The sequence below is a fragment of the Rhincodon typus genome, chromosome 18 (assembly GCF_021869965.1).
Source record: "Rhincodon typus isolate 14 chromosome 18, sRhiTyp1.1, whole genome shotgun sequence".
Lineage (NCBI taxonomy): Eukaryota > Metazoa > Chordata > Chondrichthyes > Orectolobiformes > Rhincodontidae > Rhincodon > Rhincodon typus.
This window is the reverse complement of record NC_063349.1, coordinates 38,798,409-38,811,320: the sequence shown is the minus strand read 5'-3', so window position 1 is coordinate 38,811,320 and position 12,912 is coordinate 38,798,409.

Genomic DNA, 12,912 nt, shown 5'->3' with positions numbered 1-12,912 from the left:
CTCCAACCCTCGACCCACTCCCACCTAACTACAAGGGTGTGGATTCTTGTTACTGGATTGGTAGGAAATGAGGGCAAGCAATGCAAAATGTTGGCTCTGCATCAAGCTTGATGATTTCCTTGCTCCCTCTGGATTTTTGCGAGGGCCGGTGGAGAGTTGGGGGAGGGGTTGAAAGCGGGACAATGTTTGGTGAGCTGGCCAATTAGTGGTTGGAAAACATGCCTGTCATCAACTTGAGGTCTTTTGAGACTAAAGGGTCAATAGAAAACCCGACATTGATGACACATCTTCAACCCTATTGTTCAAAGTGAGAGCTGCTATTATTTGAAGAAAGGGGTGAAATCTTGTAGTGGTATGAGAACGTTGGACTCTGGTGAAATTTGTCACAGGCTCAAATAAGAAGACCCACAAGGCCAATTTCTATATCTCATTCCATCTTTTAACCTTTTGACAAGCTGCACGGTTAGTTTCTCACTAGGCAGTGGTATTTCAGTTAAAGGGATTTACCCCGACTGCCCACAAACTAAATCTTGTCATCACATGGGCTGCTACCACAATCATCCCAGTATCAGCCACTAATGGTCCCAATGAGCAACTATTGATTCCCCCAGGATGACCTTTACACATTCCTGTCTATTCAACTGTTGTTTTTTCTCTCTCAAGGTTTCATCTCCACCTATCATTTACTCTTCCCCTTCCCCCCACCCCCAAACTCCATCTTCAGCATATATCCTAATCTTTTTCCTAGTTACAGTTCTGGAGAAGAGTTACTGGACCAGAATCATTGATTCTGCTTTCTCTCCATAGAAGTTGCCAGACCTCCTGAGTTATCCCAGCAATTTCTGTTTCTGATTCCAGCATCTGCAGTTTTTTTTGTAAAGGGGGTGGGAGAGGGGGATTGCTTATTAGGTGCTTTGTTAATATACAGCTTCATATCTTACCGAATGTGTCAGACTAGATGTCAAGGAAACTCATTAGATTAATCCAAGCAGGTACCTGGCAAACTCAGTTCATATATTGCTCCAAAGGGCTTCCATATTGGAGTCCAGGCACCAACATCTCAGAGCACATACATGGGCACTCGCCACACGTAATCCACACCCATGGATATTGCCAGCCAATATGTGCCAGCCTCTAAAAACCTCATTGCACATCTCCGATCCACTTACAGTGTTCTTCTGCACTTCAATGCTTTACTCGACGTTGCACAGTCAACTATCATTGTAATGCTGCAGCAAGGAAACTGTGTGCTCAGGGACCAGGCTGCATCACTGGGCTCTTTGCTTGTTGTCAAAACACTTACTCACTATGAGCCTACCTGGATGTTCACAGTAGCTAATGCCTTGCCTTGCCTCTTTTTTGCACTTTGCCCTTCAACCAGAGATACCAGATGCAGATTACTTCTGTCTTGCCTTGCCATTTAGTGCTATGGCAGGATGCTTGTCATGGTAGTTAGCAGGCATCAGTCAAGTCCATGAGGATAGCCTTCAGTCAGAGGGTCCTGGTTTAATAATTCCAGCGTAGCTTCTGAGACCTGGACACAAAAATCAGCCACTCTAGGCTGTTCTCCACCTAAGCAGTGGAAAGCTGATTGTCAGGTAGCTCATTAGACATCTTGATTTTTTTTGTCCTTTTGGGGGCTGCCTTCCACTTGAAATAAGAGAGAGGCAGATATTAAAGGAGATATAAGTAGGCGGCATGGCTGTTACATTTGATACAGAAGGAGATGTATCTTGAACGAGTGAGTAGGCTGCATGCAGGGTTAGTGTTATTGGGGATTGAGGTAAGTGAGAGTAAGTGAGGGAAGTTGTTGCAGGCATAGTGAAAATGGTAGAGCATGACTCTTGGTGGAGGTGGCTACAGTAGCAGAGACAGAGTGTGTGCAAGGTATCAAACAGAATATGGTGACACAGGTTGGTGAACTTGAGAAGGTCATTGACCCTCCTCCTACATCGTTGTTCATTCTTCTCGATGGCTGAGAGTTCTTTAACATGGATGTCAACATCAGACAAGGCTGCCTTGATCTGGTTGCAGCCTTCACTGCTGGCTCTGTTAAGAGGATCTCTGGCAACTGTCCAGCAGGGCCTCCAGACCCCTGCTCGTAAAGCAGGTGACAATTTCCCCCTGTGTGCCATGTCAGGAACCTTACAGAGCAACTCCAGAATGACTGTACATGTCAAGCTGTACAATAGGCTTTTAGAGATGGCAAGGGTGCAAGGGATTCGAGTTGTTCCAGAATTGGTGCATTGTAAGATGGATCTAGAATCAGATGTGAGGGATGAATTAAGGGTGAGGTAGATAATCATTGAGGAAAGCATGTTAAGATATGGCAAGAAAACTCATTAGGCTTCACAGTGGAAATCTCTTCAAAATATTTGACCCAAATCAAACTGAATCAAATAAAGTCAGATTCAGCTCAGAGAGTAAGACAGAGACAGAAGGGGTCTGACAATAAAGGTGCCTTTTGAAGGTAACAAATTTGATTTTAAAATGGTCACAGCTGCCAATTTGATTGCACCTTCTTTATGGAGTGACAGTCACACCATTAGGGTTGTTGCATATAATGACCATGAAATGCTAAAGGATTGCAAAGTTTTCTACATGCTAATCGGTACTAAACACTACAAAATAACTTTGTCTACAGTGTCCAATATAAAATGTATCAACGTGTGGCATGCAAAATATGTACACATATAATATTATAAGGAATTTACTCCACTCCGATTGGTAATTAGTAATTCTCACCATACAAACAGTGTAAAATACATTGATACATTTCCTGTTAAGTTGCATCAAGAAAAGGCAAAACTGTAACAAAATGCCAATTTCTGGTGAATAACCATCAAAGAAAACTGAGTACATGTTACACATTTTCATGCTCCACTCAATTTTCTCTTATCTCTGCTGTTCAGCACAATGACTCTGACTTCATGTAAATGTGTGGCATAAGCAAACTTCCTGACTTTAGACCAATTGTTAAAATCAATATAATTAATGTCTATAATTTTAAACACCAATCATTTTGGATACTTAATATAATTTTTTAATGCATCATTACACTCATATCAAGATTGATATGAAATGGAAGTGTAATTTCTTTTACAGTTGCATTTTCTTAAACATTGTGTGGAATATTCTTCAATTGAGTTGATGCTGCTGTTTGACCATTTCATCAGTCTATATTCTCCTCAGCACTGCTACAATCGTCCTTATTATTGACTACATTTTCTATGTTTTTATGTCTTTGCATTGCATTGGGAAATAATATACCCATACTGAATTCTTTTAAATATAAAATTTATAAATTTCATGAAGGACAGTATTCCCTAGGGACACCAATCTCTACTTCTTGCCAATATGAGAAACAACTATTAGCATTAGGTAATCGTTCATTATTGCTTAAATAACTGAAACAGAATTCAATTAACATAGCGAGATTGAGAGATAGAGATAAAGAGAAAGCATACATAAGATTTCTTTCTGCTTCAAAATTGTTTTGAAGTTTGCCCAAGTTGGATAGGCAATTCAAAATGGGAGAGATATATTTAATGGAACTGTTCATAAAATGGGGTAGTTATGAGGGAGAAAGTGATAAAAATACAGTAATGCTTGAAAATAAATGCACTTGTTGAACTGGGAAATCCATTTGAAAGTATGCACTATCAGTTGGACTAGTATATATCATCTGCAAGTTTTGCTGATTTTCCTGTATGTGACTTAATGTTGAACTTTGCTTAATTGAGTTCCTGTAGAGTGCCCTAGGATCTATTGGTTTGAAAGGCCTGGTTCTGCACGATAAATATGTTGGGCCAGAGGAGGTGCAATTTAGGAAGCAGTTCTATTTCCAAGTTGCACCACACCCCTACTCCCAATCTAAAAAGGAAGTAAGCAGGTGACAAAAGGTGAAATTCAGATACACATCCACACAAACTTCAAGTAGTGCAAGGACGGAAAGAAAAGCCATTGTTGGATGCATTGGCTAAAAGTGAATTGAAACAAGTGGAACCAAATAAGGCTACTTTCACCAAGTTGAACACAGCAGAAGAACACTGGCTTCTAATGTCAAAAAAAACTACGGTGACATCAACCCTGGTTACAGTCAAAATATTTTATGTGCCTTTTGTTTCAGTTCATTTGGTGCTATGAGGATTTGCAGAGACCTGATTGGATAGATTCAAAGAGCTGATCTGAACAAGGATTTGGAAGGCCACAATATATTTAAGGACTGTGATGAGGAAAGCTGGGCAGCAAATCTGGTGATAATATCAAGGAAAGAGATGTTGACAAATGGAAAGGAAATACAATACCAACTGTTTTGAAAGTGACAGAATAGTTCTCCAAAAGAAAGGACCACTTACAATGTTGACTAATTTTTGCATACCAGGAGAGAAGTTGAGTGATGAGAATTTAATGGGAGTGGGTTCAGCAGAACAGAAAGTGAATCTCATGGATGAGATGAGCTTAAAGAAAGTATGGAAGGAGAAATAGCATGTGAGATAGGGATACATGGTTTTGAGGGAGTACTAGATTGGGTCGGGTAAAGGGAAGTCATGCTGGGGAAGCAGCTAAATGGGTGGCCTTCAGGTTGACAAAAACATCCATGATTTCCTTGGATATGTTGTCAGTTCTTGGGGGTAGAAGATGAAAGGCTTACAAAGAAAATAAGTCGGAGTTGTCTTTACTAATGGGATGATGCTGGGGTTATTGATGGAAGATACGGAGGAGTTTGAGGTCTGACAAATCTTGATGTGGTTCAACCACAACTGCAAATTGAAGTTTCGGTTAGATACACCAGCTGTGCCTCTATTTTTAAACTGATGCGTGATGTACAATGGGATAAACTGTAGACAGAAAATATAGTAATTCCACAGTGATACTAAATTCCATCATAATTTCAAGTTCTTGGAATTGCAAAGCACTGGTTAACCCAAACATGTGGTAATTCTATGTTTGTTTCCAGCTTTTGTGCATCTGTATATTTTATGTCCAAGTAAGTTAGCCATTTCATGCTGCATCTATATTTCAGTTTGAACAATGTCTTCTCTCAGCTCTTTACTCTCCCATCTGTAACATTGTAGACATGGCCAACTTTTAGTCAACCATATCATCATCTCCAAAAAACATTACAAAAGACATCAGTACTTAAGGCTTGTCGCCATGTTTATGTCAGCAATATGAGCTGCTACAGCTGTATTTCAACACTTCACTCTGAATAATCCCAATTCTGTCCAATAATTTAGAACAAATTTGCTATGTAGTTTTTAAAACCCTCTTTTTCAGTCTTGTCTGGGAAATGAGACAAAGTTTGCAGCTAACAGATAATCCCTTTTCACTGCTTGACTCCTACCTATCTTATTATTTCATATTTTGTCAATATTATCACTGCAGAGCACTGCTGATTTTTGTTTCACATTTTTCTGAATATTGTCCTATCAGGCTTTCCTACCTCACTGAATCCTTATTGTGAATGAAACTGAGGTTTACTCTCATAGCTTTTTACTCTGCCTCTGATTTTTTCAGGACTTAATTAATGTGGAATACCTTTTTTCCCTCAATCATTCTGTCCTGCTTCAGCCATCAAAACTCAGGCTTAGCATGGACAAATCACAACTTCCGAAATAAAATTGTTTCTTCTGTTTCTGTTTCCAACCTTGGCAGCATTTTTGCCATGCTGCAGTGGGGAGCTTGTCCTTCATTCGGTTTCCCAAAAGAAATTCCTGCATTAATCCTGGAATAGTCATTATGGGAAAATAAATGTACCGTTCCCAATGGAACTCTGTCGCGGACTGTCATTGCTTTCAATGATACTCAATGAATCACGGAATTCCTACAGTGTGGAAACAGACCCTTTGGCCCAACAAGTCCCCACCGACCCTCAGAGCATCCCACCCAGACCCATCCCCCTAATCCATACATCCCTGAACACTACAGGCAATTTAGCATGGCCCATCCACCTAGCTTGCACATCTTTGGACTGTGGGAGGAAACCGGAGCACCTGGAGGAAACCCACGCAGACACAGGGAGAATGTGAAAACTCCACCCAGACAGTCGCCCAAGGGTGGGATCAAACCCAGGTTCCTGGTGCTGTGAGGCAGCAGTGCTAACCACTGAGCCACCATGCCAAATGCAAGCTGAAATGAAAGATAAATTATTATTCACAAGAGTGCCGCCCTTGGATTATCCCTTAGAATCATCATTCAAATTTTAAAGACATTTTATGTCTTTTAAGCAGCACCAAGGTTATTATTTTCATCCTGCTTCTTTCCCATTCGTTTGGAAGGGACTATCTGCCAATACATCTAAGATTCAATAATATTGATCGATAGTTAAGGTAGCAGAAAATCCAAGACATCTCTAAAAACATCTCAAGGGCTCGATGGATCCTTCTCCTTTCAGATTTTGCTTAAAAATGTTTTCATGCTTCTTCTCAGAGAGAATTGTTTAATCAATTTAGACAGTTTTTGCAAAGTTTGTTTAATTTTCATGACAAGTTCCATTAGGGTAGTTCTGAGGAGCGATTAGCACTGAATACATGGCGATGAGCAGCCCACCGATATACAGTGGCAGGGTAAGTGTTAATTGTAAAATTGGATTGTTCCTCTGCTGAGCTGAGCTGTAAATTGGACCTTCGAGGGCCCAGGCAGTCCTGGGGAAGATGGACATAGAGAGATTAGTAGTAGGTAGGAAAACTTTTATTTGAGCAAGATGAACATTCACGCTTTTCCTGACTTCACAAAATTTCATGTCACAGAGCTTGACTGAAGAGTCTGAGGCAGTCTTTTTAAGGAGCATTGGTTCAATAATTCAGTATGTAGTTTCGGGGATGGTCTTCCTTCTTGTAGACTATTAAAATTGTATCTGAGTCCTACATGTGGCCTAGCACCGCCAGTTGTGCTTTTTTTTGGAATACTCCTATCCAATCCCCATCCCTCTTTGAAATCACTTTGATAGCAGGCCAGCTGCCAGTAAGACTGGTGTGCTAAACAGTCCATTGCAATTTCCAGCTTTCTGCTTCCCCTCCTTGCCCAAACATGGGGAACGATATGGCTCATAAAAATTAACAAGAGATCTTCCAATTTATGCAGCTTGATGCAACTAATTTTAATATATTTTAAAAATATATTTAAATTTCTATATCATGCAATATTACCAAATGTATTAATTGATTGCCTTGAATGCTAACAGTACAGAACAATGCAGATTAAAAATAAGACAAAGTCAGTATGTGTAATGTATACTTTGTGATGATAAAAAAAAATTTAGAAGCTCAAAGCTCTGATTGTTCAGAAACAAAAACAAATATAGTTAAATATCAGTGTTCAAATATATTTATTGCAATAGCATCAATGCTAAAGTGCTGCTGTCTTAACTTGGACGGCAATTCAAATTCTAGGCCAAATTGGCCTTTATCAAACAGCTTTTGGAAAGTGTTTATGCCAGTAGCAATAAAATTCTCTGGGTAGCAGAGAAAGGAGAGCTTTCTCCCCACATCACTCAAACAAGTATATAAATAAAAAAGATAAATATTGATGGCACTGTTAACAGTTGAGTTGGAAAAAGGGAATTTACTTTAATCTCACTACTCCACAGGTCACAAAACAAATTTTGAAATATGTTGTGATTGGCCATATCAGTATTTGAGTATATTTTCTCCATATTAAACCAAGAATGAAAAGATCTGTCAATGGTGTTTCTTTAACAAACGCAGATTAACAAAGATTAATGAGTTAGTTTAAACCAAAATCAGTCAATAAAGATGCAAAACTGGTGAACTCAATTTGTAACATGAAAATATAAATCATTATTCCCGAATCAACACACACACACACACACACACAATTTTTCTGTAAAGATTCACTTTAAAAAGGAAACAAAACATGTTTTGGTCATGGGTGGTGGTCATTGAAAACAGAAAGGATAGTCATAGAATGTACTGAAGTTAACCAATCTGGTGATCTTGCAAACGTGCTTAATGTAAAGTTGTCTCTGGGGTCTTGGCAGATACAGCTTACTCAGGAAATAAAATGTTGAGAAGTTCAGTTAGTCTTCTACAAGAATAATTTGGTTTCACACTGAATTCACCACAAAGGTGCTTCAGAAACAGGAGACTAAAGCTGGACATATTGTTACTATCAGCTCCCCACAACTGAATCCAAACAGAAACAACTCCCCACTCATTGAACACTTTTCAAACACGATAGGAATAACATCAGGAAGGTGATCTCTGAGAAGTGAGTCCACCTAATTACATCAAATCACATGATATCAAAGAAACATTGCTAAATTGAAGTTTCAAAGTCTCTGGCCTCTACGTGACATTTTTAAAATGAATCAAATATTCATATAGAAGTTAAAATAGATCAGTTTTTCAACAACCCTTTAAAACTCAAGTCCTCAAAGAAATCTTGGTCCAGATATTCTGGTGGCCAGATTGGAAAAGATTGTGTAAAAGTTAAAAACTGAAAGAACTGCAGTTGCTGGAAATCAGAAACAAAAACAGAATAGTCTGACATATGAGGCGAGATTGACTAAGTTGGGTTTGTTTTTGCTGGAGTTCAGATGAGTGAGAGGGGATCTCAGAGACTTATAAAATTCTAACAGGACTGGGTAGGGTAGATGCAGGGAGGATATTCCCGATGGTGGGTGTGACCAGAACCAGGGGAGAGTATGAAGATTCTGGGCAGACGATTTAGGATGGAGATTAGGAGACATTTCTTTACCCAAAGAGTGATGAGCCTGTGGAATTCATTACCACAGGAAGTAGTTGATGCCAAAACATTGAATGTACTCAAGAGGCAACTAGATATAGCACTTGGGGCGAATGGGACCAAAGGTTATGGGGAGAAAGCAAGATTAGGCTATTGATTTGGACGACCAGCCATGATCATGAAGAATGGCAGAACAGGCTCAAAGGGCTGAATGGCCTCCTCCTGCTCCTATCTTCTATGTTTCTATGTTCTGAAGAAGGGCCACTGGACCTGAAATGTTAACTCTGATTTCTCTCCACAGATGCTGCCAGACCTGCTGAGCCTTTTCCAGCAATTTTTTTTTGTGTAAAAGTTAATTTGTTTTATGGAACAAATCCTGGTCGCAAGCAATCCTCGCCATGTCATTGGTCATTGCAAATCGAAGATTTGCTAACATTATTAAATTATAGGATATGGACATCACTGGCGGGGCCAATTTTTATTGCCCATCCCTTGTTACCATTGAGAAGATGGTGGTGTGCTGCCACCTCGAACTATAGGTTCTATAGGTACAGATACAATATTCACAAGCAACCTTAAAAGTGGCACACATGGACCACAATTCATAAAGATTATCCAAGTCGGATTTTGGGCTAGGAATGAAGTGCGTCTTTGAGAAGGTGAAATTAAGGAGTTAAGTTAGGGCCATAACAAATGCAGGCAAGATGATAGACTTCAGCACGGAGCTTAGAATGTACTGTTATAGACAGGAAGGAAAGCAACAGCAACTGCTGTTAGTGAATAGGAACTGAAGGCTTATTGTGTTATCTTTATCTGTAGGACTAGTGCATGATATTGCTGTACTTAAAGTAGTATTACCTCATATAATAATCCTGTGTGTTACTGAATCTATTACTCCTGTATATATTGTGTATCACTGAGTCTATTGGTGAGACAATAACATAGAATTGAGTAATTAAATAAAAGATGGCCCGATGGTGACCTTGTAATGACTGCTGATTGTTGTTAAAAAAAAACTGATTTGGTTTTCTAATGTATTTTAGGGAAGGACATGATGTCCTTGACTAGTCTGACCTATATGTGACTCCAGACATACAGTAATGACGGTGAACTGCCTTCTCAGCGTAAGGGATGGGCAATAGTTTCTGGCCTAGCCATATCCCATGAACAAATAAAAGAAAATTGTTTCATAACAGACTATTGACAGAATATTATAAGGGTCTGGGCGATGTTGGCAATAGTGAGAAGTGTGGTAGAACTGAGCAACAAGTATAGGGAGGCCCTTCTCTACATTGAGATCACCTTGCTCCATCTTGTATGCTTTTCGCAAGTGGTGTGGTGAGATTCTTGTTAGGTAATGGCACGATGTCAATTGACACTCATTGTTAAACATCTTGCTAACACCACAATTTGCCACATTAATATTCGGATTCCAATTTTACTGGACCCATCAAACAAGTTCGACGTTGAGAAAACTAGAAAAGGAAACCAGACAGTACCCAATGGATTCAACTCACTGTTTGCTCCAGATGACCTCTATGTTGGACACCAGCCAACAATATCTCAGGGAATGATCTTCGGGCACCAGTTAAATGCATTCTTTTTCCATGGGCAATGACAAGTGCCATCCGCCAACGCATCTCTTCCATCATATTTACAGAACACGAGGCAAGAGAATTGAAGCTAAGAGACTGTACATCACCCCCACACTCATAGAATCATAGAATCATAGAATCCCTACAGTGTGGAAACAGGCCATTTGGCCCATTGAGTCCACATTAACCCTGCGAGGAGCATCCCACCTGGACGCATCCCATCCCTGGAACCCTAAACTTCCCAGGGCTAATCCACCAGCAATGCACCTCCTTGGACATTATGGGCAATTTGCCATGGCCAAACCACTTAACCTGCACATCTTTGGACTGTGGGAGGAAACCCATGCAGACATGGGGAGAATGTGCAAACTCCACACAGACAGTCACCTGAGGGTGGAATCAAACCCAGGTCCCTGGGCTAACCACTGAGCTACAGTGCCACCCCATTCTGCCAACCAGATTCAGGCATTAGGTCTCAAAAATGTTTCAATCAATGATAGTTTGCTGCACTCAGTTTGTGTGTGTGTGTGTGTGTGTGTGTGTGTGTGTGTGTGTGTGTGTGTGTGTGTGTGTGCGCGCGCGCGCGTGCGTGTGTGTTCTAGCTGACCACAACATTCTCCCACTCCTATCGCCTGCCTTTAGCATGTGAGGTGGATTTGCAAATTGATAAACTACATTTTTCACCATGCTAGGATTCACTTTCCTTGGCCATTTATTCCTGTGGGTAGTTCTAGAATCCAAAGCGTCTGGCCCAGAGGTAGGAATGTTGCCATTATGCTACAATACTTCCTCCAGATAAACTCGCTGAACATTTCAGACACACTTTGCCATATAATCCTTGCATGCTGTGTTCTGCACAACCTAAGCAGGCAAGGAGGGTATGTAAGGGACTCTGAAGAGTTGGAAGAGTAGCAGCAGCCTTCCTAGGAGAAGGATGGGACCTGTGAGCAGGAGGAACATCACCTTCAGCATTATGGAACACTGCAGCATCAGGTGCAGCAAGCCAGACAAGACTTAATTGTCAGTTATTTCCAGTAGATGTGAACAGGCTACAGTAATTGACTGACTAAATTTATTGCTCCTTGGCCATAAGACCATAAGATAAAGAAGCACAAGTAAGCCATTCAGCCCATCAAGGCTGCTCCACCATTCAATCATGGCTGAAATGTTTCGCAACTCCATTCTCCTATTTCTCCCTGTAACCCTTGATCCCCTTATCAATCAAAAGTTATCCCTGTATGTCTTAAATACACACAATGGTTTGGCCTCCACAGCCGTCTGCAGCAATGAGTTCCACAGATTAATCACCCTCTGGCTGAAGAAATTCCTCCTCATTTCAGTTCTATAGGCTCGCCCCTTCAATCTGATGCTGTCCCCTTGGGTCCTAGTGTCTTCCACTAGTGGCAACATCCTGTCTGCATCCATTCTATCTAGGTCTTTCAGTATTCTGGAAGTTTCAATGAAATCCCCTCTCAACCTTCTAAACTCCATCAAGTACAGACCCAGAGTCCTCAACCACTCCACATATGACAAGCCCTTCATCCTAGGGATCACTCTTGTCAACATTCTGGACCCACTCCAATGCTAGTACATCCTTCCTTAGATACAGGGCCCAAAACTGCTCACAATATTCCAAGTGCCGTCTGATCAGAGCCTTATACAGCCTCATTAGTATGTTTCTGCTCTTGAAATCTAGCCCGGTTGAAATGAATGTCAATGCTTAATTTGCTTTTATAACTGCAACTGAATCTGCATATTAAGAGAATCCTGAACTGGGACTTACAAGTCCCTTTATGCTTCAGATTTCTGAAGCCTTTCCCCATTTAAAAAATAGCCTATACCTCTATTCTTCCTACCGAAACATATAACCTCACAATTTCCAACATTGTACTTCATTTGCCACTTCTTTGCCCACTCACATAGCATGTTCATGCCCTACTGCAGCCTCCCTACTTCCTCAACATGACCTGTCCATCCACATATCTTTATGTCAACTGCAAACTTAACAACAATGCCTTCAGTTCCTTCGTCTAGATCGTTAATGTTAATGTGAATAGTTGTGGTCCCCAGACTCATCCATGCAGAATTTACATAGTCACCTTGCTGCCTTCCTGAAAAATACCCCTTTATCCATACTCTCTGCTTTCTGACAGTTAGTCAATCCTTTATCCATGCCAGTACCTTGTCCCTAACAGCAAGGACTTATCTTATTTATCAGCATCTTGTGTGACACCATGTCAAAGACCTTTTAGATACCCAAATAAGTCATGACTACTGTTTCTCCTTTATCTAAGTTGCTTATACAGATTTGTCAGGCATGATCTCCCCTTGACAAAGCCATACTGACTCAACCCTATTTTACCATGAACTTCCAAGTACTCAGCAATCTCACCCTTAATAATGGGCTGTAAAATCTTATCAACAACAAGATCAGGCTAACTGGCATATAATTTCCTGTCTTCTGCTTTCCTCCCTTCTTAAACAGACATGTTATATTATTGCACATTGCATTGCTTGAAAGGCAAACAATCTCTGCCTTTTCCCAGAAGCAAATGCAACTACCGTTTTTGTTCTTTGCTTTTGCTGTTGCTGAATAAAAGCTACAGGT